We start from the raw sequence: 21985 nt of genomic DNA on the forward strand, positions 1-21985 counted from the left end.
AGCGGGTATATACGATTTTTTATATGTGTTTAATTGTTATATATTGATAAAATATGTTACATTAACACAAAATAGGCAAGAAAAATTATACATTAAAGCCGAATTTCATAAAATGCAGCACAGACAAATAAGCGCCCCGAGCTGATTGTGACGTACATATTTTCCTACAATAACCGAAGCATTCGTCTTTGTATTAGGATTGGAGTTAGTGTTCGTGTGTCGTATGAATAGATATCGTTGCAGGAACTCAAATAAACCGTTAAACTAAGTTTAGATTCACATCGTACATGTATGGTATACATGCTGGCGAATTCGGCTGTACAGCCGTTTTCAATTTCAGAATTAAATATCTGGCTTATTTCGCATTTTTCGACACATGTTCTTCTTAACTTTTATTTTAATTTATATTGAAATATATATATAATAAGTGTATTACACATTCTATATAAATTCATAAATATTTGACATAATCGTATATACCCGCTTTAATAGGAAGACAGTAGCGAACGCTCCCAACTTGTGGATCGAACAGCGAACACATTATCCATTACGCTAAGGCGACTATATATATATTCCTTTTGTTTATGTCTGCATTCTTTAGAAAAAAATATCAAGATCTCTCAATCGTCATTTCAAATTTTTAATGGCGTAGTCTTTGATTTGAAGAACGTGTAACGAATTAGCACGATACTAAACATGTGTAAAAATAAGATTTATCAGATGTGTCGCATAACTGAACACGAATCAATTAATTCTTCTTTTTTTGTCAAAGTATTTCCAAAAGTGCTGTCATGGAAGTCCTGTCATGTTTAAGTGGATAGGTAAAGTGATTATATACATTTTAACCTGAAAGAATAGAAGAATACTGCAAAAGTCTTAAATAAACCATACTCTGAATGTAACTTAATTCTTAATTGTTTAGTTAAAATGGGTCTCTCGCACTGTCAAACCTTACAAAGATTACGATATAGACGACCAGCATCGGTGGCCAGGAGGTCCAGGTTTTCATTTCAAGCGTAGATGCAATCCCTGTGAAAATCATGATTAAAAGCATATTAAAAATATAATTTCAAACTGAAAATCTGTCAATGTCATTCTCTGCATCTACTGAAAGGGACCGTCAACCACGAATGACGAAAAAAGAAAAGTTCTAAAATACCGTATTTTTTACAATTATTAGTTTATATTGATTTAAATATCACGACTGGTATATTACATTACTTGAAAAAAAGTTCATATTTTCAGTATATTCGGGAATACAAATTTGCGGTGTGAAATCGAAAGTACATCGCGAAAATGGGTGACATAATGATATACACACTATAAATAACGCAAGTAGATTGATAATTTTATATATATAATATAAACAATTCACTGCGCATGCACGATTTGCATTCCTGGGTTTACATCGTGACGATGATGATCACTTGCGTTATTTATAGTTTACTGGTAAATACCTGGTTCCTGTACCCAATAAAATATATTACCGAATATACTGAAAATATGTCAACTTAACAATTTGTTTCAAGTATTGTTATATACCAGTCGTGTTATTTTAATCAATATAAACTTGTAATTGTTAAAAAAATACGGTATTTAAGAACTTTTCTTTTTTCGTCATTCGTGGTTGACGGTCCCTTTAAACGTTATTATCTAATAGATAATATAACGATAAGAATTTGATTCCGGTGACGGTGAAAACGAGGAATTCTCACCACTAGACCACACCGGATTACGTTTTAACTTATATTTATCAAAGGTGTGTTTATTCTTGTATTGTGCCACTGCGCTCAAGTACAGATATCACTGCCAACCAACTGAAATCAGATTTAAAAATATTGTTATGTAATGCAAGTATATTTACCCATTTATGCCCTAGCGTCTAGAAAAAAAATGACTTGGCAAACAACGCAGACCCAGATGAGACGCCGCGTAATGCGGCGTCTCATCTGGGTCTGCGCTGTTTGCTTACAGGAATTTTGCAAGAAATATTCTAAATATAGAAATAAGTATACTAGAAATCCCTAATGTTGGAAATAAAATGATCCAATTTACTAAATATTTTGAAGGATGGGAGAGTCCAATAGGCATACTTGGGTTAAGAGGAAAAGCAATTGTTATTATGTTAAGAAATAATTATGACATGAAGCTATTGCTTACTTACATATCAAATACATATGTTAGCTTCTCTAGCAGGTTTCGTTATAATACAATGAAATACAAAAATATAACAATTAAATATAAAAGTTAAATGCTTGCATGTGCGAAGATAATGATTGTGTACGCCAAACACACTTAAATTGGCATTGGAACGGAAAATAAAACATGGTTTGGCGTGTTGGGTGATATAAACAAGGTACTCACCGATTCATATAAACGTTACTTACCGATTCAATTGTGTTTTATCTTGTAGATATGTAATTTATCTTGCATCACGTAAAATATTTAGCAAATGTCTTTAATGTTGATAGATATCAAGTGATATTAGCATTGTATTTATATTGCATATGTGATGTACTGTCTCCTATAATTCTATTATGAATGGCCATACTTATGTGCTTATTATATTATGCTGTATATATCATGTTTTGTATTGAAGTACATGTGAATGAGACAATAATAAGCAAATAAATAAATTTGTGAAAGGTAGCTAGTTTCTGCCTAAACAGGAACCTGCGATATACACGTATGTTATAATTGTCGTAATTGTCACGTTTGTCGTTCTGGATGGTATGTTTGTCGTTCTTTCGTGTTAGCGAGTAGGCAGTTTTAAATGGACATTTTCACGGTTTGGTGAATTGACTAAATTAAAAAAAAAGGTTCAGATTTGTAAATTTTCGTCGTAATTATGATATTTGCGAGGAAACAGTAATACTGAACATTTAACATGCTCTAAAATATCCATAATATGCATCTGTTGACGATCTAAAAACCATAAAACAATAATGCGTAACAACCACGAATCGATCGAATAATGTGCAGATTTCTGTTTTTATCATTATATTGTGTGATATAACGAGGATTGCTAATATAACGTATCAAATACACAATTCATTGTATGAGCAAGGATGGCCGATAGTTTTAAGTGTTAGACATTTACTCCAAGGATAAGTGGTTCGAGCATAGTTGTGGGTTACTTTATTCTTGCTTAAATTGTATTCATGTTTTTACTGGAGCTGTTGAGTTCCATACATTTATCAAAGTTGAAGCGTTGAATGACACACTTCAATACATGCCAAAATCTGTGAAAAGGTCCCTTTAATGATCGCTAACACACATCACACCAGAACGACAAATATACCAGACCAATAGGGCGACACAGTTCGAACCTGTCATATTGGCGTCATTTTTGTCGCTATATAAGTAAATTTGTCGTTCTGGCGGTTTGGCTTACTAGCGACCTATTTCAAATCCGCCAACACACAAAAACGATATCACACCCAACACGATACGGCAAAAATTAGCCTCCGTAGTTTTGTGAGTATTGCGTGAGGCAAAAAAGTTTTGTGAGTATTGCGTGAGGCAAAATACATCGATATTTAAAGTGATATTATGGGGATTTTTTCACTGTTGAATTGAGCTGAAAAGAATTGACAGTTCAAAAGAGTAGATTAAAATGTTGTTACTGACAAATTATCTGCAACTCATCTTGCTACCAGTTGTTTATAAAAAATACATTTTATATTCGATATTTTGCGTGACTCACCCAGTCCTGTGAGCCGAAATAATCCGTAAAAGAAAATTGTGTCTTTGTGTCGTATAAACGAATCTGCACTAAAACTATATTTAGGTTCACATTGTACATGCGTGATCATTTGTCAAACGAAAGTACGGTTGATATTCAAATGCATTAATTTTGTCTTTCTGGATTATCGTTTTAGTATGTTGATGCTGCATTAACAAATATAAGTGTATATGAAGTGAAAACACCAAAAATAAACAACGGTTGCGATAGACACCTATAAACGGTTAGATGCCCATACTATCACTTTAAGTTGCGAGTATACCGGAATTACATAACTTGCGACAAGTGAATCGTTAGCTGCACAAGTCACTCAGTCATTTAATATTCAGATAATATATTAGGTCAAATGGTTGTACATTTTAAAAGGTTGAAAAAGAGGTTAATTCGATTAATAATTGCTAATAGTAAGATTGCTTCGAGCAAAACATTTCATTTTTTTTCCGTTACGAAGGATAACCTTACCTTGTAGCATGTTTAACTGGCACCTAGTCGTTAATCGGAAATTATTTAAATTGGATCAATTCAGTTGAACGACATTTTTAAAGCGCGTTGCGCAAATGAGGGAATTTCTATAATGACCTCGTTTTGAAATTACATTTTTTCACACAATTTTGTAACAAAGGGTCTTCTATCGCCCAGTGTTTCGCACCTGTGGACGTACAGTGACCACATTATTCTGCGGACACTTCGTTACGACCCGGTATCGTCATTAGATAATCGAATTATTTTCGGACCTCCGTGTTTCCCGGACGCCTGGGCGCGATTGGATTAATCACTCGCGGAGGGGCCGCATTTTAGACAGGTATTGACCAGGTAATTTTACGAGTAGACAATCGATTTATTTGAATTGTATTCACGACGCGAATGCCTCGTTGGCTCTTATTTTAGCGATCTGGCAAGTCTAGTTAAATTTGAACAATGCCATATTGCGCAAGTCTAAATGCCGCACCCACAGGTGTCCGAAAAATCCAACAGAGTACTCGGATTATTATCTTTTCGGATGGGTAGCAGTATTGACATGGACTTTAGATATTGGCGGAATAGCTAATAAAAATGTATTACCGAAATCTCTTCAACGCGGAAATTATCGTCCAATAACCGAGATCGGTTTCTGACACTAAGTCTCTCTTAAGCTAATATTTGATAATAATTTGGTGTCAAAAACATATTATTTCGAAAGATTGCATGTTTTCTTAAATCATGTTTCAGAAATCGTTGCTCGGCATGTCGTTTATTGTTGTTTTTTTCACATAAGTAAGTACCTTAGTGTATCGAATTTGTTTTAGAAGGTTTATCGTTATACAATAAAAGACAGATATCATCGAAATTAAGCAATTATGATAATTTCTAGATTTTGGAATATGAATACCATCCCAAGGATCCAAAGCGAGGTTGTCCGAAGGTAGTACCCCCTGGAACAATTTAACCCTTGGAACGTCGTAGATGCATTTTGGCGGGTATTTTACACATAAATATTTTTAGATAATTGAAAAGAAGGATAATACAGATCAGTCAGCGTTTTAATTCTACTTTATAAGTGAACTGTATGTACGTAAGCACAGGCGCGGCCCCGGAAGCTTCTTCGGGAAAACTTAAGAAAAGTATTAATAAAATAAGTATTAATACACATCCTTAAGTCTGTGATTATTTCATTAATAAGTATCTTTACATTTTTATTTTCTAAGCAAGTAAAAGATAAAAATGATTTAAGATGTGACCTGTTGTTAACGTCGAACATTCTTTTTTTCTCAAATTTTCACGGAAGTACAAATTAAAATGTTATAACTGAACAAGCATATCGACTTGTCCACAGTCGAACAGGGGGGGGGGGACTCTAATTCGTAATGCCGTAATCAGAGGGTTAACTAGTAGGAGCACATAGACTTTATCAATTACGCAGAGTTAAATACATAATTTGGAAGACACGTGCTACAAAATTACAACAAATCGCCCTATTATAACACCTATGTGCCGTCACGGTACAATTAGAGACATCTAGGGGGTATTTGCGTTGACGCTATCTCACCGTAAATTCGCGGGTAACCCCTTTCACTGCGCCTTAATGACGGGGGCAATCTCCACAGCGTTGTATTTCAAAAACATCTAATTGATAAGTAACTTCGTATTTACTGCTAATTATATGTCTCGGGTTCGTAGATTTTCAATTCCGGCCCGGGTAATTAAGGGGTTTAAGGCTTACTTATTGACCAATAGCCGGAAGCTGTAAAACCTTTAATAACACGAGACCACTGGCCAGTTTTATCTTTTTTAGCCACGCACGCTCTGGGAATAAAGACACATTCCGCTCATATAAAATTGTTCTTTAAAAAGTCTTCTAATGAAATCCCTACTAGGAGGGAAGTGTCGTTCATGATTAGCCTGTGTGGACTGCACAGGCTAATCTAAGTCGACGCTTTAGGCGCGTGCATTAAATCCCGTTTTCCCAGAGCTAGGCTCATTAAAATACCTACTGATTAGTTTTAAGTAAGAAAGTCTTTGCAAGATTGGACTGAACCTTTACTTGTGTGCCGACCTTGCATGTTTTGGTCCAAAAGTAGTTTCTTTCCGCCCATTAATATTTGTCCGCTAAATAACAAAGAACAAACGCAATACGCATTATGCATGATTCATGGCGGTAATGGTATTTCGACGAGAAACAAACAACATTCAAACAAACGTAACTTGCCGGTGCTGGACACGACTTAGAGCCCAGGCCGCCGGGATGAAAATCAGGAATTCCAATCACTAGACTACAACGGCTAATGTAATATGCATATATAAAGCTTATATTACGTTAATCATTTGAGTCGTGTTCTGAGAAAACTGGGCATAATGTATGAGCGTAAAGTGCCGTCCCAGATTAGCCTTACAGTCCGCACATGCTAATCAGGGGCGACACTTTCCGCTTTTATGACATTTTTCGTTAAAATGAAGTCTCTTCTTAGCAAAAATCCAATTAAGACGGATAGTGCCGTCCCTGATTAGTCTGTGCAGACTGCACAGGCTTATCTGGGACGACACTTTACGCACATGCATTATTCTCAGTTTTCTCAGAACACGACTCATTTGATCAACAATATCAATACGTGCTAATTGTGAAAGCGTTCATGTAATTGATTTAACTTTAAAATCAAGCCTCCGGCGCAGATGGACCTCACCAACTTTGAAATACACACAAATAGTAGGCCTGTCAATTCGTTTACACATTTGTACAAAACAAATTGTTAAAAGGGCTTTGGTCGCAGTGTGGAAAATGACAATTACAATTATTTTTTTAGACATAGATTAACCCATTTATGCCTAGCGTCCTGAAAAAAGGACATTGCTAACAGCGTAGACCCAGATGAGACGCCGCATAATGCGGCGTCTCATCTGGGTCTGCGCTGTTTGCTTAAATAATATTCTGTTAGAAATATTCTAAATATAGAAATAAATATACCAGACACCCCTACTTTTGGAAATACATTGATCCAATTTTGAAGGATGGGAGAGTCCACTAGGCATAAATGGGTTAAAGAAAGTATGCATTATAATCAAACAAGCAAAAAAAGCAAACACTCGTGAACATATTTGGGCCGTGCTCTTTTAAAAGGGAGTTTAACCCTTTCAGTGCGGGAACCGAATTTTAAAGGCCTTTGCAAACAGTTTGGATCCAGATGAGACGCCACAGAACGTGGCGTCTCATCTGGATCCAAACTGTTTGCTATTCTGATAGTATTCTTTGAAAAAAAAATGAAGAAAATGCTTATTTTACAAATTCAGCAGACGACATTTTAGCAGACGACAAATTTCCCAGCATGCAAAGGGTTAAAGCTAGTGCTAAAATTGGTAATTTATCGTAAATTTTCGCCTTTAGGGTGTTTTTCGTTTAAAGAAAGTCTCTTCCTAGCACAAATCCAGTTAGGGCGAAAAGTATCGTCCATAATTAGCCTGTACGGACTGCACGGGCTAATCTGGGACGACACTTTGCGCACGTGCATTAAACCCCTTTTCACATAGCGCCGCTCATTTAATTATCAGTTCGTTGATGTATAATCATCAATCAAACTAAAACATAATGGCATCCATAAACATTGTTTTGAAGAGGTTCCTACATACTCTTTTATTTCACCAAAATAGTATTAAAAAGTTAAAAAAATTGCTTCATATATACTTACAATAGTTGCGTTTTAATCTGCGACGGGACAACTAAACACAGATATGAATATGTATGTGAGAAACCTTGAAACATGCATATCTATTTATAACGATAAGTTCGGTGTTTAAAGCCATTGACAAATACTTCTTGTTGTATACATTCCAATATCCGGTGTCGTATAGCGGTAACGATTTCTGATTTTCATTCAATCGGCCCGGGCGCGATTCCCGGCACCGGAAACTGCTCTTTTTACAGAATGATCCTTTTCGACATTGATTTTATTCAGTATCATTACCTCCCAAATAGGGCAAATCAAAACAAATTTTCTTTCACAAAATTTCAGATAAAAATATGAGAATACATAGTTTATAGATTATCCTCATTTTTTTAGTATTTGACGTCGGATCAGTGTCCCATCTTCCTTGAGTGTATTTTATCTTTTTACGTACTCAAATCTGACAAATCGGCTATACGGACTACATCAATCTATATAGCATTTAATAAGGACATTACCAAATTTCGTGGCGCGAATTGTAGATCGTTGATCGCACATGTTCTACTAAAAAAAACACTTCTAAAATTGGAACGATTTTACTTGCATGCCGGTTATGATTTTGTAAAATGTCGAACACATTATAAAAAGGATGATTTACAAAAAGCGCAAAAAATGATTGTTTGGTAACAGCATTAGTGTATTCACACTGTATACGATTCGAGTTACATGTATGTACGATTTTTATGAGGCGTTTCTTCACACCGTTCATTCGACTAACGCAACGTCTGTGGTTCATCCATCGGCTGACTGCGAGAGTGGTTAATTTTGTTTTATTTTTGACCACATTCTAACGGATTTCTTTAACAGTAAGCAGCTATGAAGGTGGGGATTACGTTCTCAAAGTCCTTCTTACTTAGGCTCTCAAAGAACACACTCAAACCTGCACAATTCAATACGTAAAATATAAAGAATAGGGAAATACTTACACTCCGCTTTTAACCGACATTTATCTACTAGCTCAGCCGATGGATGAACCACAGACGTTGCGTTAGTCGATTGGACGGTGTGTTCTTTTAAACCCGGCAATTGAAGAAGACGGACCTTTGAATTTGTCACAAAATGATTGAAGTAGACAGATGAAAGTAAAGTTTCAAAATTGAAGACATTTCCTTCAATACTGGTTAATTCATTTGTATAAATAAATAATATGTTGTGACCGGAGTCCGCTTTGGGCGTAATAGGTCTCTTCATGGCCGGAAGAAACAATCAAAGGGCAATTGAATCTTGAAATATTTAATGGGATTTTTATGTATATTGCACAGCGTACGTTCAGATACTACTTTCACGGTATTTATTATCAGAGGACCTCTAAACCATATTCGGCGACAGCAATATGTTACTTTTTTGATGACTCGCCAGGATGGTTGAAACATATTTACGGAGAAACAGAAATAAACCATGTAGAACTAATGAATTTTTACGCTGTCTTATACAGCACCTAGTTCCATTAAGCCGTTCCAATGGGCAGCTTAAAAAAGTTAATACATTCGTTAAACTTGCGGCACCCATTCTACACGTAACGCTAATTTTTCGTAAATAATTCCGGTAATGTTCGCCAATTTTCCGCTAAAAAGTGCGTGCATTTTACCGCCACCGAGATTGTAAAATAATCGGACGTACACTATTCGGATAACCTTTGATCTGTTTTATAAAGAAATCGGTGCTTCATCAACTACAAAAAAAGCGAAATAATATAGGCACATTATCGACATGCAAGTTACACGGTTAAACTGACTTCAGATGTTATTTTGAATGCGTTTACGAGCGATTTGTCGCGGTGCGAAGTGCAAAGATCGGCAACATCTTGCGGGAGCCAATTATTACCACTGTGCGATTTTTCGCAATCGCTTTATCGGCAATTTTGCGCGGATTAATGATGTAACAACATTCCTTAAGGATGGAGGTGTGAGAACATTAATTGTTCACACGTGGTTACATAATGGAGGTAAATCCCGTATCATCTGTTTTTGGCCGATGCAATGCCGTTACCATGTTCTAGAACAATATCACTTGCATTTAACAGTTTTTACACATGCATGTGACAGTTTCTACTTGCTTCTTTCTTTAAGATTAATCTCTTTTTTATTAGCTATTTTACGGCTTGATGATAAAATACACACTTGCGTTATACAGGTATGTGCACTAAGAAATAGGGTTTGCACTGTAAATAAAGAAACAAACTTTCCTCAATAATGTTATGGTTGTTGTAAAATGTGCACCCTTGTTCGACTGAGATTTAAGTTACACAGCATATTAGCATATTCTTTACACAAACCAGAACATTCGTTGATTGCTATTAACTAAATACTAGTATGCATGATTTCAAGATTATTAAAGCAAGTTTGTAAATGTAAATTCGATTAAATGTGTTGACTATATAATTCAGGGGTGTCAACTCTGTAGATCTATATTATTTATGTCAACCCATCAAAAACTTAAACACCAACCCATAGATAAAACCTATTTATTTTAGCTCGATTGCATAGAAAGCCTAAGGTTTATTTGAAACGCTGTCGAGTTCGTTTCCTGGGACTAGAAGCATTACTTGGTATTTATGGTGGAGATTTAAAAAACACCCCAACAGTGGGGATCGAACACGTGACCTCCCGATCGCTAGGCGGACGCCATATCCACTACACCACGGCGACATAAAACACTAACCGTTTTTGACTTATGAGATATCTTTACCGATGAATAGCTTCACTTTAATCCAAAAAGCTGGTATAGCTGTACGGAGGTAATCAATGTACCCCTTGATATAAGAAGATGTTAAATCGGCAACCGAGATTGTAAGAAGGTGTCCCGTGTGCGGCTCTAACCTTGCAACCACATTCCCGCCACGGAATCCTGGCGGACGGAATCACATGCGACGACCGGGCATGTCAGAACATTCTCGATTGTGGCTCGAACCTCCGACCTAACATTTCGATCAACAACTTAGACAACGACGGCATCAGATGCACCAACTGGGATCGTGAAAACAGCTCCCGTGTGTGGTTCGCCATCGTACTATCGCACTGTCGCTATCGCACTATCGCATGGTCGCCATCGTACTATCGCGTAATCGCATTGTCGCCATCGTACTATCGCATTGTCGCAATCGTACTATCGCATTGTCGCCTTCGTACTATCGCATTGTCGCCCTCTGGATTTTACTGTGTAACCACAGTAGGAAACCTTCTACCAAACATAAAACTGTGAATGCGCGAATTTGCTTAACGTTGAAGCTATCAGCCCACCAGCCCAAGGACGTTCAACATAAGATTATTTGCACAGGATCAGCAGACCATTTATTGCATAAATCTATCATACGGAGGATCCCAGAGATAGTCGATGTATAACGGTTGATATGGACTAAGTGCATGATATCTAGTGACCGGTGTTTGACATTGGTGTTTATTAAACCTCACTTTTAACTCCCATAGGCCATCGTGACATAGAAATACTGTCAGACCCAGCGGGAAAAAAATTACTGTCCAAACAATACTGTCGCCCGCTCCAAAAAATACTGTCGCCCGCTACCTTAGCAATTACGTGCGGAATGGTAAAGAAATATACTGTCCCATTCGCGCATGCGCAGTTTTATTATTGTTATCAATATATTAATGGTTGTTCATTGCTGAAATTAAATACAATTATTAAATATTAAAATTGTTCATGGTTCATATAAATTGTTCATGTTTGAATAGTTTTTTCGATATAATAAAATAAATATTACATGTCTGACAGGGTGACAGTATATTTGTCAACTTTTGGAAAAATACTGTCGCTTCGCCTCGGTAGACAGTATTTCCTGAAGTGGACAAATTTACTGTCACCCTGTTAGACATGTATATTTATATATTATCGACGATAATTACAACGCTGACCGGAAATGTAATGTTCTTATTGCTACACCATAACGTTATCCGGTGTGGTCTAGTGGTTAGGATTCCTGGTTTTCACCCAGGCGGCCCGGGTTCGATTCCCGGCACCGGAAATAATTTTTTTCTTTAAAACATATTTCAGCAAATAAGAATCTGTATAAAAACAAATGTATTTACCTCACTGGCCAGAGAAAAACATAACTTTCCGGTGCCGCGGATCTTTTAAGCCCGAATACGCTATAAATATAACATGTATATGGCAGCAAACACTTACATGATATATAGTTAACATTTATGAAGGGACGTTGAATTCAATGAATGTTCATCTAGTATAATAAAACCCTTTTTGTCGGATAAAAACTTGAAGGAACAACGTAAATTGTATGTGTCCATGCCGGCACTCGAACCCTGGATGGAAACCAGGAATACTCACCATTAGACCGAATGAAATATAAATATGGGAAATATAAATTATAAAATTGGTTAAAAATATAAATCAGACGGAGATATGTGCCGTTTGCGACCTTCTTCATGCCCGCCAACACGCCAGAATCGTCAAACGATATGGCAGTCATTAGCCACTTTAATATTGCACATTGACAATATAAATGAGATTTCTTTCTAACGTTTAAAGGGATCTTTTCACGCTTTGGTAAATTGACAAAATTGAAAAAAGTTGTTTCAGATTCGCAAATTTTTGTTTTAGTTATGATATTTGTGAGGAAACAGTAATACTGAACATCTACCATGGTCTAATGTAGCCATTATATGCATCGTTTGACGATTTTAAAACCTAAAAATTATAAAGCGTTGCAACGCGAAACGATTGAATAATTTGGAGAGTTCTGTTTTTGTCGTTAAATTTTGTGAAACTACGAAGATTGCTTATATAAGGCACAGGTGGTTAGCATGTGGCTATGATATTAATTAGTGAAAACATCATTTTGAATGATTAATAATCATATTATAACGAAAAATTAACTTTTCTGAAAAAAAATATTTCACTATCAAATATATATATATATATAACAAGGTATGCAACTCAAAATCAGCCCAAAACGGGGTGCATCGCTTTGAACAGCCGTATCTTTATCAATTGTGCAGCGATTTTCACGATCTCGGTCTTATTCAACGCAGAAATGAATTTCCTTTCTGGAAATGTATATGTCTTGCAATATTTTTACAAATGCTGGGTCAACTTTTAAGAAATAACACGATACACAACACGCATGACCCAGTTGACAGTGATCATGCTGTCTTTATGAATGAAATCTCCAGTTGTAAAGACACACCTCCGCATTGGACCAATGAAATCACTAGTATGTTTAAAATGTCAGTTAGTTGAAATGTATGTAAACAAAGGTTTCAACCGGCGCTGGACAGTTAGTCTTGATGCAGAATGTAACGACAAGAACGGTAATAATGTTTTTTTTCATGCGTTTTATTGAATTATGGTATCGAACTGCGTGAACTTTGTAGGGAAGTTGCCCTTTACTCCGTAAAGATTTCAGTCTAAAAGACAGCATGATCACTGTCAACTGGGTCATGCGAGTTGTGTATCGTGTTATTTATTAAAAGTTGACCCAGCTTTTGTAAACATATTGCAAGACATATACATTTCCAGAAAGGAAATTCATTTCTGCGTTGAATAAGACCGAGATCGTGAAAATCGCTGCACAATTGATGAAGATATGGCTGTTCAAAGCGATGCACCCCGTTTTGGGCTGATTTTGAGTTGCATACCTTGTTATATATATATTTGATAGTGAAATATTTTTTTTCAGAAAAGTTAATTTTTCGTTATTATATCATTATTTAGCATTCAAAATGATGTTTTCACTAATTAATATCATAGCCACACGCTACCCACCTGTGATATAAGGTATAAAATACGTCAAGTAAGTGTACTCGGCGGAATAGCTCAGTAGGCTAAGGCGTTTTTACTTCAGGACTCTGGCAGGACTCCAGGGGTCACTGGTTCGAAATCTGGACCGGGCAATGTTCTTTTCCTTTTTTAAATTGTATTCTTGATTTTTTACTGGAGCTGTTACGATCCAATGCTTACATTTATCGATATAAAGCATTTAATGAATAAGTTAAAAAATGCCAAAATCTGTGAAAAGGCCCCTTTAAGAGGCTTGTTCACAGATGGTCGAAATTTTGAAAAAAATGTCAATGAATTGCTCTATTAATAAAACTATACTATTTGGAATAGTTTAAATAATATTCATAACAGGGAAAGATACATTAATTTTTTTTATAAGTTATCATACACCACGCAGAATTTCATCACATGCGGTGTTGTTAAAATTCAATGTTGGTAATACACGCGTTTACTTAATTATTGACGAAAAGCGTTTTTGAATCGATGACCAATTTTTTTAATTGCCATGTTGACACATTTTAATCAAAGCGCTGTAGGCGCTGAAGGCCTAGGGCTACGTTAAGTGTGACGTAAAATGCATTTACGATATTTTGTCCGAATTTCTTCCTTTGTCAGAATGTATACGGATTGATCCTAGCGGTTGAGTGCAGAAGCTCAGAGACTGTAAGACAAGACAATAGTTATGTATATACTACAGTGTACATAGACGGTGGAGGACAACACGATACTGGTTGTGGGAACGATAACCTTTTGTTCAACTCTACAGATCTGGTGTTCGTCTACATAGGCGGTGAAGATATACAACAACAACATGGCCGCAAAAAACTGTTATTGTTGGCGCCAAAAAATCACTTTCAATAGCCTAAAATAGCTTTCTATTACATAATTAACAGGTCAGGAAAACACGCATACTTCCTATGTAATGTGTAAGCAAAAGAAAATCCACTTAAGCCCAAGTCTCACTTTTGCCGGCAGAGCCCCGGTCCATCCCGGTTTGCTAACGCCGGTCGACCGGCGAGGACCGGGATGATTCGTAGATTTTTTTTTAACGCAGTCACACTATTTCCGGGTGCCGGCCCCGGTTGAAGCCGGTCAACAGCCCGGCAGAGTCCCGGTCAACCCGGTCTGGATACGGTTTATCCCGGTAGCCTCGGCAAAGCCCCTGTTGTCGCCGGTTGTGCCCCAGTGAAAGCCGGCAGCGTCCCGGAATAGCCCCGGTTGTCGCCGGTAGTGCCCCGGTTGAGCCCAGGGGAACGCCGGCAGAGCCCCGGTATACCGTAACACCGCCGGCACGGTTGTTCCCGGTGCAGCGCCGGTCGTTGCCCAAGACTTCCGGTTCATCCCGGAGGTATTAAACATTTTAATACTTTCCCGGTGGAGCCCCGGTTTTCACCGGTTCATCCCGGTCGTCCCCGACGGAGCCCCGGTTCATCCCGGTAGAGCCACGGTTCATCCCGGTAGATCCCGGATCAGGCAAAGGGGCTCCGTCGGCATCATAGTGAGACTGGGCCTTTATGCTGCGTTTACATTACGTTCCCGGCAGCCACGGCAGTCCCGTTTGTCCGAAACGTATCGCGCCGTGTGACTGTTGCAATTTTTGACCTTTAATCCAAGGTTTGCTAGGTTGTGCTAAGTTTCCTCACGGTTTATCAAGGTATCCGTGACGTGCCGTCGAAGCGGAAACGCGGCTCTTCGACGGTGCGCTGAGTTTTCATCCACGGTCAGTCACGGATGTATAAATGTTGCTTCAAGGTACGGTGCGTTCTGTTACGTTCCCGCAAGTTGTTTGCGTTTGTCGTGCAGGTTTGATACGTTGTACACGTTTGTCATTCATTTGTCACGTTATGTCAAGGTACCGTGCGGGTCAAACGTGGACATCCGAGAGGTTTCGGGCACGATTGTGCTCCCGATATAAAATAAAACTCTCAAGCAACATTATTTATTATAACAAAATACTTCCAGTGACATGCATGTGAACGACGAGGATGATGTGTTTGCCTGCTTATTTGCAGGATTAATAAAATCTTTGCGTTGTAAAGAGATGAAAGAAGCACAGAAGTCCGGGAAAAGACGAAGAAGGAGGCCAAGGTCTCTGTGGGTTCGTCCATGGCTATCGGAAGCGAGAAGGCTGCAGCAAGGGCACTTTGATGCATTTCTTACCTGGGAACTCCACAATGAAGATATCAACACCTTTCAGAATTATCTGAGGATGCCCCCAGAACTATTCGATGAGATCCTTGAAAGGATACCTCAAGTCATCTCAAGACAAGATGCCAAGACGAAGTTTTGCCCTTCCCTTACACCTGGCTTGAAACTGGCACTGACTCGAGGCATTTGGCTACAGGGGAAAATTACTCGTCACTCTCCTATGCGTTTCGGTGCAGTAAGGCAGCAATTTGTCAAAGGTTCCTGAAGAATGCAGCGCTACTGTCCAGGCCTACATTGACGAAGTGTTCACCGTTCCTGTGACACCCGATGAGTGGCTATCTCCCAGGAATTTGAAGACAGTGGTATTTGCCACATGCAGTTGCAGTTGGTGCTCTAGACGGGAAGCAGCTGCTATCAGCAAGCCACCAAACACAAATTCCCTGTACTACAACTATAAGGGAATTTACAGTATCCATCTCCTTGCATTAGTAGATGCCCAGTATCGTTGCATATGGATTGAAGTCGGTGGAGATGGACATATGTCTGATGCCCAAATCTATAATGCCTCAGAACTTTGTGAACTTCTAGAACAGTCTAGAATAGGGTTCCCGCCAACATGCCCTCTTCTAAACGATGACCAGAATCAGGACATTCCATACTTCATTTTAGTAGACGATGTTTTTGAATAGCACGGCTTTTATGTACTCATCTTCAGACCGCGCGAATCGTGTCAGACCGTACAACAACTCAACTGGCCGTAACGCATCTGCCTGCAAAACGCAACACATCGTAACGGGTCGTAATGAACACATAGCAAAACGGCTGTCAACTATCCTAGCTTGCCGTGGTAATCTTGACAAAACGTAACAAAAAGTAACAAAACTTGATGGAATCTTAACATGTCGGGGAATAAATAGGATTCCCGTCAGAGTACGGACCCTTTTCGGGTTCTGTTACGGCCTGCGTACTGTCAAGTTTTGTTGCGTTAAAAAAGTTCTATCACGTTTCTCATTACCGCCGTGGCTGCCGTGGCATTTTTTTGACAGTTTAAAATTTTGGCACGGCAACCACGACAACCACGTTGTGTCACGTTTGACTATCCCGTTCCCCAACGTTGCCTTACGTTCATCCCGTTTCCTCCACGGTGGTCCCAAACGTGATTGCCGTGGTCGCCGGGAACATAGTGTAAACGCAGCATTCCCCTGATAACGAACGGTGTACAGATTGTGTACGTTGTCTCACGTAGAACTTTTCGCGCTCGATTTGCGCGCTCGATCTGCGCAGTGAAATATCATATCCGGTAACTTCGTATATTTCCGAGAATGATCATGAATATTTGTTGTTGTTTTTTTCATTTTCTTTTTTCTTGACGCAGAATAAAATAACAATATCTTAAAATATGTGTATAAATACCAAATGTTATGTCTTCAAAAAATGTATCAGAAACAAATTCTTCTTACTGTCTCCGTAGACACTCGTATCTTTTCGGCCTAGACCGTCAAGTGAAGAACTTATTCTCGCATGAATATGCAAACAATAATAAAAACTATGTCGTATGTTTAGCAATTTTGCTTCAATAATATTTTTACACGTTTTATGACACTGTCATGTTATATAGTGATGTTCTGTATTAACAAGGCGGATTATTGAGATCTGCGAAGAACTTCTTTGATTGCGCATGAATTACCACCAAGTGGTAAATCGGACTTTTGGGAATTCATTCATTCGTGGGTTTTGGCAGCCAGTCAATTCTGACTGTCTCAGAAATTTGTATCATTGCTATGGCCTTAGAGCTACGCCCCAGGCCAAAAAGGTACCATCAAGCTTACTTACCATCTCAATGTCTCTAATCATAGGATCAAATTTGTATGACCACAGCTCGGGGCATCTGTTCATTACCTAACAGTCGCGGTGTGTATAGGCGATACTATCGATTGATAATAAAAATGTATACTCCTTTTTGTACTTCACAATCCGGTGTGGTCTAGTGGTTAGGATTCCTGGTTTTCACCCAGGCGGCCCGGGTTCGATTCCCGGCACCGGAAAGCTGTTTTATTATTCGATAAACTAGCACAATACATGATATTTAGGTGCTTTTTCACGAGATAACTGAAACACAATGAGATATTTGATTTTAAAATCAATGAAGATACAATTAAAAAACATCAATACAACTTAGAAAGAGCGTTCACCGCCTTAGGAGTAATATACGACGTACACCGACAAGTCTAACCTTTTATGTATTAAGTAGTGGATATTAACAAAGATACACAGGTTAACTTCAAGAATTTATATACAACCGTTCACTTCATTTAAATAAAGCAAATTGCTTGATAAACTACGGTGGCACTAAGTGACATCACCGCTCCCAAAAAAAAAGAAGTCGGGAAAACAGAACTCCAAGAAAAGTAACTCGGAGAAACACAAAATAAGTCTGTTTTCACGAGTTAATTATTATTTTTTTTTGGACTCGAGAAAACAGATGTTCTGTTTTCCCGAGTGAATTTTATTTTTTGGAGACGGGAAAACACAATCGTTATATTGAGCGCACAAGATAATCGGCCAATCACAGACGCGGATTATATTGAGGGAACAAGATACTATCTTGTTCCCTCAAAGTAATCAGCCAATGAAGAAAACGTCCCTAGTATCCATAAGTTTTAGCAACGGTCGGAGAAAACTCTACCAAGGACAACACTGCGTCTAAATTTCAAACTCAGCTCCAATATCATTGAAATAGCCCCATATGAGTTCATCTCGATTTGTCATTTTAACGAAATTGTAAACAACAGCTAATTTAATGGATGGTCTAATGCAATGATTCTGATTAGCCGATTAATTTGTAGTAGCATCTTGTTCCCTCAATATAATCCGCGTCTGTGATTGGCCGATTATCTTGTGCGCACAATATAGCGATTATGTTTTCCCGTCTTCAAAACAAAAACTCTGGAAAACAGAACATCTGTTTTATCGAGTCCAAACAAAATTAACTCGTGAAAACAGACTTATTTTGTGTTTCCCGGAGTTATTTTTTTGGAGACGGGAAAACAGCACTTGTGTTTTCCCGACTTCTTTTTTTTAGAACACGAAGCCACTGCTGGAACGACGGCTTGTTTAAAACTTAATACTTTGACATGGTTAACGGACAATTTTGAAAACAATTTAAACTATGTTGGTAAAAACGAATATCAGGATAGAAAACAACAATATTCATATGATCTAAAATAAAATAGTGCACATAATGCAATATGTTAGTAATTACTAAATATGAGAACAAGACCTTTAAGAACAAACGCTCTGGCGCTGACAATCTTCTAAATATGAAAGGGGCATTCACAAACTGTATTGATGTCGAGAGATGAATGTAAAACTGTTCTATCCTGCAGGACTTTTCATAAGAGATAACATTATTTACTAGTAATTGTTAACATCGTTGCAAAACGCATTGTAGTATCCCTTTTCATACCCTTTACTTAAGAACAATCGAAAGTCGATAAAATTACCTATTACTGTAAATGTGATAACTGTTGGTAGATTGCAAGTTTTCTATTTCGAAACGTTTCTGGCCTACTGGCGGGATTTTTTTTCTTCAAATTTCATAAGACGCATACTAAAGTCAGCTAAGGTAGAAAGCTGGGTAAAACATCTACGCCAGACAAGACGGTTGATGCATTTCAATAAATATATATTATTTATTGTGTTTGGTCTGTCTGTCTGTCTGTCTGTCTGTCTGTCTGTCTGTCTGTCTGTCTGTCTGTCTGTCTGTCTGTCTGTCTGTCTGTCTGTCTGTCTGTCTGTCTGTCTGTCTGTCTGTCTGTCTGTCTGTCTGTCTGTCTGTCTGTCTGTCTGTCTGTCTGTCTGTCTGTCTGTCTGTCTGTCTGTCTGTCTGTCTGTCTGTCTGTCTGTCTGTCTGTCTGTCTGTCTGTCTGTCTGTCTGTCTGTCTGTCTGTCTGTCTGTCTGTCTGTCTGTCTGTCTGTCTGTCTGTCTGTCTGTCTGTCTGTCTGTCTGTCATTGCATGTGTCTGTCTGCCCTAGTATGTGTCCCAAAACTTTAACCTTGGTCATAACTCTTGCAATATTGATGATAGCAACCTGATATTTGGCATGCATGTGTATCTCATGGAGCTGCACATTATAAGTGGTGAAAGGTCACGGGTAAGATCATTCTTCAAGGTCAAAGGTTAAAAATAATCAAAGCGGCGCATTAGGAAGGCATTGTGTTTCTGACAAACACATCTCTTGTTTATCTTATTATGACACTCGTTCAACCTGCCGTCGTGATTTCGACTTGTTTCATTGGCCAAGGAAAAACATCATATTTGGTCGTCATGAACTTCGAAATATACTGGACAGGGTGAGGGGGGGGGGGGGGGGTAATAAAACTTTTTTAACAATGAATCAATTCTCATATGAAATTAGATTTAGCATTTGTTGCGGAAATATTATCAAGAGACAATATGAGAAACACCGATGTAAAGCGTGATTTAAATAATATTAAGATTATTATACTAGTATGCTGTGTGGTTAGATGTATACTTCCTTGATATGAGTGCAATATATAACAAAAAAATGTCAGTACCAAAAAGAAACACGAAATGCCACAGGAATATTAAGCCCTTGTTAAAAATTAACTGTATAATTTTCATATTCATTTTTAATGAAAAGTTCCTGCGATAATTCATCCATTTATGTTTTCCAATTGACACCTCTCCTACGCACTGACTTTTTCCAGAACTCTTATTCATAATAAATTATTATAAGTAATAGTATTAATGACTCTTTAACAAATGCCACTGTCATAATTTATGTTTAATATTATAAAATATAAAGAGTGTGCTTCCTGTTTGCAGAGTTCGTTTTCGGTTAAAAGGCGTTTAAGAAATATAGGTAGACACGCCTGTGCGTGTGCGGTTCCCGCGTCTCATCTGGGTCTACGATGTTTGCCAAGGCCTTTTTTCTAGACGCTAGGCATAAATGGGTTAAGGAAAACGTCGATTTATTAATAATGTCGTATTATCCGGTTTTGAATGATTTTTACATAAAAAGTCTTGTTGACATTGGAACACTGCTCTGAATAAAAATAATATGACAAGTTATGTTTTAAACATTTGAAATGGTTCAGCTTGGTTTGAACCCTCAAATCAGCGGGGTCTTCCAAACGCTAGGCCATTCGCAAGTAAGTCTGTTGATTACCTCCTGTTTATGCCATGGACAACGTATAGGTGCGTACGTTTGTAAAATAAGGAAACACTTAACTTTCTAGAAAAGTTGTTAAAATTTATGCAAGCTATAACAAAATATAATACAATATGAAATACAAAATAATATAAGTGATTAAAATGATGTGCTTAATTTGGGTGGATGGGTTGGAAAAGGGGGAGGGGGGTTACTGCATATTTGATCTTTACCTAGGTATCTTGATACATGTAGAACACGATGTCAGTTCGTAGAAAAATATCTTTACACATAACCTCTTGATTGACGTAAGTCCGAATGAATCGATTTCCGCGTGTTTAAAATTCAATGCATCATAGTCAACTTCAAGCAATGATGGATCACAATTAGGCAATATCATAAATTTCGTTTTAATAACGCGACACAGCGCGCGTTGGAGGCATATTTATTGTCGTTTTATTTACGATCTTAATGTCTTGTCCCGTGGGGAAGTAAGCCTGACAATATTTGCTTGCCTAATATTATTTAAGGTGCGAGAAACGTGTGTGATATTTCATTAGGGTTGGAAACATATTACGCAATATTAATGTACCTCATTTGTGTTATCTACTCGCCAGAGGGCTTTACGACCCCGTCTGCATACGTTAGGGTCATAAAACACGCGTTAGCACTTTCTTACGGGGCCGCGGCGTATCGACTTTGATCAGGGGCCGATCGACGTGATAACGTCAGATTGATTTAATGTAAATTGGTTACAAGGTGACAAAACATGGGGGCCTATTTTATCAATCGGATGTTAGTTGTTCCCTATCGGAAAGATTGCATCACTGATCGATTTCTTATTTCGTGTAAATAAACATTCTTGTACGTCAATAATTTATCTTCCGCTTTATGGAATTTCTTTCAAGGTCATACGAATGTATTCCCAAGTCAATGCGGTCGACACTCAGTGTCAACAGTGGCATTATATGAG

General features: G+C 37.9%; 2 non-coding genes across 2 annotated transcripts; both read left to right on the forward strand.

Annotated features, from left to right (window-relative positions):
- The first annotated feature begins 11845 nt into the window (after positions 1 to 11845).
- On the forward strand, positions 11846 to 11917 carry Trnae-uuc (transfer RNA glutamic acid (anticodon UUC)). Its single transcript has one exon. It is a non-coding gene; the product is annotated as a tRNA-Glu (tRNA).
- A 5893-nt stretch (positions 11918 to 17810) lies between these two features.
- Trnae-uuc (transfer RNA glutamic acid (anticodon UUC)) lies at positions 17811 to 17882 on the forward strand. The gene has a single exon. It is a non-coding gene; the product is annotated as a tRNA-Glu (tRNA).
- The last annotated feature ends 4103 nt before the right edge of the window (positions 17883 to 21985 follow it).

This window comes from Dreissena polymorpha, chromosome 5, assembly GCF_020536995.1.
Source record: "Dreissena polymorpha isolate Duluth1 chromosome 5, UMN_Dpol_1.0, whole genome shotgun sequence".
NCBI classification, from domain to species: domain Eukaryota; kingdom Metazoa; phylum Mollusca; class Bivalvia; order Myida; family Dreissenidae; genus Dreissena; species Dreissena polymorpha.